Source organism: Anomaloglossus baeobatrachus, unplaced genomic scaffold (assembly GCF_048569485.1).
Source record: "Anomaloglossus baeobatrachus isolate aAnoBae1 unplaced genomic scaffold, aAnoBae1.hap1 Scaffold_265, whole genome shotgun sequence".
NCBI classification, from domain to species: domain Eukaryota; kingdom Metazoa; phylum Chordata; class Amphibia; order Anura; family Aromobatidae; genus Anomaloglossus; species Anomaloglossus baeobatrachus.
In genome coordinates, this window is record NW_027442178.1 from 200,592 (window position 1) to 207,122 (window position 6,531).

Sequence of the window (6,531 nt, forward strand, 5' to 3'; positions counted from 1 at the left end):
ACACATAATGTCTGGATAGGGGGTGCTTAGTACATTTATTTTTAACACTTCTAATGTGCTCACCCACCCTTTTCCATAGGGGTCTAATAGTTCTCTCAATGTATTTTTTCTGACAGGGACATTGAATTCAATATACTACTCCCTTTGATTGACATGTAATAAATTCTCTAATCATGACTTCTGACTGCCCCTGTAAGAAGGATTTCCGTGAAATATTTTTTGTATTCTTACATACTATACAGCTTTTGCATGGAAAAAAACCTTTCAGGCCAAATAATCCTCCCTTATTAGGTGCTGTAAGATTACGTATGGTGGGTGCCACTAAATTGCCAATATTGTTTGCCTTCCTATATATGAATATAACGTCGCAAACTTGTACATAAATATTGTACAACTTAAAACTTGTAAGTTAGCCAGGGGTGGTATAGTACATCTTTCATTGTATAAGTCTAAATTATTAACCAAACAAAATATATGCCACCGGCCGGGGCATTACATTAGACTGGTAAAACTAAATCAATGTGAATATTGTATCACCTCGAAGTTAATTGGTTATACAAAAGAATTTTATTCTCATTACTTTCATTTTTTATTTTATGTGGTCCTTGTTTTATGTGGTCCTTGGTTTTAGTAATAATCAGTGTATTGTATATTATCAAATACTCTGTCTTGAAACAAGGATAGCAAAAAATTTTTTATTTGTGGTCTATTAATAAAATTATAAAAACCCATCTAGCGCTGGTTTATTGTGGATTTTTACTTAAAATCCTTTACACAGTTTATTAAAGGCTACTTTACACACTGCGATATCGGTCCCGATATCGCTAGTGTGGATACCCGCCCCCATCTGTTGCGCGACACGGGCAAATCGCTGCCCATGCTGCACAACACCGACCAGACCCGTCACACATACTTACCTGCCCGGCGACGTCGCTGTGACCGGCGAACCGCCTCCTTTCTAAGGGGGCGGTCCGTGCGGCGTCACAGCGACGTCACTGAGCGACCGCCCAATAGCAGCGGAGGGGCGGAGATGAGTGGCCGGAACATCCCGCCCACCTCCTTCCTTCCTCATAGCGGCTGGGAGGCAGGTAAGGAGAGGTTCCTCGTTTCTGCGGTGTCACACGGAGCGATGTGTGCTGCCGCAGGAGCGACGAACTACATCGTTACTGCTGCAGTAACGATAATCGAGAATGGAGACCCATGTCACCGATGAGCGATTTTGCACGTTTTTGCAGCGATGCAAAATCGCTCATCGGTGTCACACGCAGCAACATCGCTAATGCGGCCGGATGTGCGTCACAAATTCCGTGACCCCAACGACTCCGCATTAGCGATGTCGCAGCGTGTAAAGCCCCCTTTAGTGGGAGTGGTGTACAGGGTCTTAGCAGTAAAGAGTATTCCATATTTCTGCCAGATACCCACAGAGATATTGAAATCTGAAAAAAGAGACTTCTGCTCATTGAAGGTAAGAACTGCTCACATAGCGTTCAACTCCACAGCAAACGAGTGCTCTAGCACTGGCATCTCAGCAGGGATATTCCCCTACTACACATGTGTGTCTGGGTCCCTGTGACAGTTTACAGGACATAACTCAGGGCACCTAGACAGAAGGCAGAGGGACTACTTTCTATTTCTGGTGTAGAGCTTAGTACAATATATATATATATATACTATTACATGTGACACATGTACCTTGTATTACCATTATTCGCTGTATATGAACCCCTTTTCTCCGGGCATTATTTGTCTATAGCATTTTTCACGAACCTGAGGCAACTGAGAACCCTTCAGTGAAGGAATTCCACTAACCCTCACAATACCAACCAGGGGCCTCCCTGCAGTAACTCAGGTAGTTGTACCCATTCTCTTTCCGCATTCTATGTGTTCTTCTTCTTTCTTCTTTTTTTTCTTTTTTCTTCTTTTTATTTCTATCATGTAGTTCAGGGGTTTATAGATATATGTCCTGCATCTCATATTTCCTTTAGTGGTGCTTCTTACCCATTCTCATATCATTTACCCTAGTATTTCATGATCCTGAGGCGACTGAGAACCCTTTAATAAAGGAATCCTTTTTCATTTGAATTGTCAAGTGATACTTACCAGTGACTATCACGTAATGTTACAGGTAGTTGCATTTTCTTCCTCTTCTTTCTCTCCTTTCTTCTTTGTCACACGGTCCATTGTGTTATAGCCCACGTGTCATGATAACACTTGTACCATCTTTTCATTTAGATTCCACCTACAATTATTTACCGATTCCAGTTCTGAAATAGGCTTTCATGATCTACTCACTAGAATTCTCAAGTGCATAAGGTACTGAGACATATACATGTTCACACCATTATAAAGAACAAAGTATAAACATTGAGGTTTTTCTCACACCCATGTTCCTGTGTTCTTTGATATGATATGTGTTCATTTCCTTCACTATATAGGATTGCAAGTTTTCCATTTGTACCTTAATGGCAATGACGCTATACAATTGAACACATATCATCCTGTTATCCATATAGGTGTGTATTTACCTGCTTGACTATTTTTGGTTGTTTGATCCAGAATGTTTCTCCAGATAGGTCATGTGGAAATTTTCTTTCCTCAGTACAAATGTTTTCACTATGGCTTTGGAAAAATTTTTTGTATGTGCATCATGGTCATTTGACCCATTGTACTCTCAAGTAGCAATATATTGTACTGTTATGTTGTACTATGTACTAATTACGTGTTTATATGGTTTTGTAACCCTTTATGATCTTAGATAACTTTATCCTTGATAAAGACCTAAAAACAAGGTCGAAACGTTGGATGAATTATCCTTTTGCACAAATAAAGAATTTTCAGCATTCCAAGAGTTCTTTTCTTACGTTATTGATCACTATAGTGTGCCAGAGCTATTTCTATTGAATTGACTGTTATTTTTTCTGAGCACCTGCTATATACACAGTGACCCAGACATATTCAAGTTTCATTCAGAAGGCAGAGGGAAGCCTTAGCAGCTGAGCCTATATCTTGGCTTGTGAGCATTAGAACAGGCCGGCGATTACAGGGTAACATGAAAAATGTCCAGCTTGCATTATGACTAGAACATGACAATATCCTTTTAAGTACTAACCTATGATGCGTTCCTAAGCAGTTGATGTTATATGTTCTACATTTCATTTTCTGCATACTTTACAAGTAGTAGAATTTGCTTTGATATAGGCAACTGGATTTTCACAATGAAAAGGCAAAGGATAACGCCCGAAAAAGACGCCATACATTATGTCAGTGCCATCACTGACAAACCTGGATTGACCATGAAATACATCAATCCCCTTAAAGGTGAGTTAAAACAAGTTTTAACTAAATTGCCTTAATATTGTCATGCATTAGAATGACTGTCTTAGGTAATGATAAATATTTTCTACAGGAAGAGGAGTGTTTGCTGAAACTGAAATCGAAAAAGGGAGTTTTGTTGCAGAATATCGAGGCGAGCTCACGTATGCACTTACGATGGTAGACAACTACTCGAGATTTATGGTTGTGGTACAAGTCAAAGATCTAATGGCCCATACTGCAGCGAAGGTCTTCCAAGCACACTTATGCAGACCTCATGGCTACTCAGAGAGAGTCCTCACAGATCAAGGCACAGCCTTTGAAGCGGAAATCTTCAAGGACTTCTGCAGCTTTTACCGATGCAGGAAGATGCGCACTACACCCTACCATGCTCAAACCAATGGTTATCAACCTGCTCAGGACTTTACCCCATATTCCAGATGTGGCCTTACAAGTGATTTATAGAGGGGTAACAATACGTTGGGATCACCGGATCTAATCTCCCTTTTTATACACCCTAAAATCTTGTTTGCTTTAGAATAAACAATAACATCATAAAGGTATAGCAGTACCGTTTCAAAGTTTCGGTGTCCCAAGCAGCATTCCATCAGCCTCTGGAAGGTTCCTGGCAAATTGCACAGCTCGAAGGGCATGCTTTTGAACTCGCAGAGACCCATCGGGGTGGCAAAGGCGGTCTTCTCCCGGTCTGCCTCAGCAACGGACACTTGCCAATAGCGACTAGTGAGATCAAGGGTAGAAAAATAATTTGCAGTTCTCAATGCAGCTAGCTATTCCTCAATACAGGGGAGTGGTGCTGTCCTTCTTCTTTAACAGGACCAACGGAGCTGCCCAGAGGCTACAACTGTCACGGATAACCCCAGCCTCCTTCATGTTGCTCAACATGTCCTTGGTACACTGGTAATGTGCAGGTAGTTTTGGCTTATATCTCTCTTTGATGGGTGGGTGTGCACTTGTGGGGATGTAGTGTTTGACCCCTTTTATTCTTCAAAAGTCTAGCGGATGTTTGCTGAAGACTTGCTCGTATTCTTGCACTAGCCTGTAGACCCCCTTCTTGTGATGTGAAGGTGTGGAGTCAGTGCCTACGTGTAATTCCTTACACCACTCCTCTGGCTGACTTGGTGAGCTGTCACTGAATGGGTGGGCTGAAGCAATGGTGGATGCTGCTGTTTGGATAGCATGTGTATCTACTGAGAACAGCTTATCAATGGTGGCAAATCGGAGCAGCTTAATCTCTTGCTCTCCGCAGTTCAACACTCTCATGGGCACTCTTCCCTTCCATATTAATGAATAAAACTATGATGTAAATAGCATATAGATACCCCACAAATGCAGATAAAAGTAGGTTATGGGAAAAGGGGGAAGAGAGAAACAGGAAAATAGTGGAATAAAGTATACCTTCCAGGTGGGAGAGGAAATGGCAGCACAGCCAGTGGAGGTGAAGCAAGGGGAGCCTGCAACTAAAGAGTTGAGAGCGTTATCACATGGTGACTGAGCCTGATTGTAACGGGAGCATAGAGGTGCCGATCCTGTCTTACCTGCGTTGGTGTAGAAGTGGGTGTCCTGTGGTGGAGTCAGCTATGTGCAGTGGTGGCCGTGGGTTCTTTTATGTGCGACCGTAGTAATAGCTGCGCCCACTTCCTGTATGGGAGTGGAATGCAGTGAGGGTAATGGAACGCACGCCTGCGCATTTGTGTTTAACGTCGCGCATGTGCAGAATGGAGAAAAGGCTGCGCTCACTTCCTAATGAAAGGGAGTGAGACGCATCTGGGAAGGGAAGGGAAAAGATTAGGGTTTGGGGATGATGAAAGGGCTTTCTACGGGCAAGGATGGCAAAGGGTGGCAGTGACGGAAAGTCAGGCAGCCTGTCCTGTCCTGTCCTGTCCGTCCGTCTTTTTGTATCATGAATTGGAAAGACTGCAAGGGGGAGGGGAGGTGCTTGTGTCCAAAAGGAGGAGTTATTCAGATTCATTGCAGTGGGCGGCGGCTGCAAAAAGCACCATTCTTCTTGTTTTTGCTCTGCAAAACAGCCTTTTCAAGGGTTGGCTTGGGTGACAAAATGTCTTCTGTAGGCGTGGGTTTGTCTCCCTCTCCCTAAGATGTGTCCGGTATAGGCCAGGGTGCCACTCAAGGCCGTAACCAATTCGGGTTATAGCTTCTCGGCCTTTTGGCTAAGATCAAGTGTAGTTTCGGAGGACGCTACCTTGGTCGGTACTGGAAGGTGCCTGGGATTGCACGTCTGCCAGCCTTGAGGAAGTGTGTGCGCCTTCTGGTGACACATAGCCCTCTTGTGCCTGGACGGTTCCCAGGCAACGGGAGGCGATCACCTTTGTTATTTTGAAGTCCTACTGATAAACAGAAAAAAAAAAAAATTAAATCTGTTCTTATCAGTTTAATATCTGATACGTCCCCTCTCTGGGGACCATATATTAAATGGATTTTTAGAACAAGGAGATGGAAAAAATCTTGCTCTGTCCACTCCACGCATTGACCTGGTATTGCAGTACCTCCAGGACCGGTGCACCCCTTCTTAACCCAGTTTCCAAAAGCAGAACTCAATTCACCTGATTCAAATGAGCCCCATTAGTGAATTGAAAGAAAGCAAAAACTTTATATGCACCTCAATTTGGCCAATTCACTTTTCACACTTTCACCCTTTTTTTTATCTTTCACACCTTTTACTTGCTTTATTGATGCAAAAAGCTGTGCCAAATAGCAAACTCATCTCCACTCAACTTGACCAACTCTGCTATGTCCCGTGCAGTATCTTATTCTCAGTCTTATCTAGATCATTTGCAATTGAATAGAATAGATCCCTTTTGGCTGCTTATGACTGTGTAAAATATGTAGTTTTACTGGGCTGGGATGAGAGAATCCATTGAAGCATGGTGTAGGGATTGTGGTTCCTGTGTGCTAAGAAGAGAGGCTGGCACCAGCCAGAAAGCCCCATTGCAGCCAATAATCACTTAATAACTTTTTCAACTTGTCATCATATGGGAGGCCTTCCATTCCTTGTAGTAGTCTAGTTGCCCACCTTTGAACTGACTCTAACTTCTGAATGTCCTTATTAAAATGTGGAGCCCAAAACTGGTTCCCATATTCCAGATGTAGCCTTACAAGTGATTTATAGAGGTGTAACAATACGTTGGGATCACGGGATCTAATCTCCCTTTTTATACACCCTAAAATCTTGTCCCAAGC

The 6,531-nt window shown here is 42.8% G+C and overlaps 1 pseudogene; it reads left to right on the forward strand.

The window, feature by feature from the left end:
- Positions 1-5,652: 5,652 nt before the first annotated feature.
- Positions 5,653-5,859, forward strand: LOC142264315 (U2 spliceosomal RNA; annotated as a pseudogene).
- Positions 5,860-6,531: the final 672 nt, after the last annotated feature.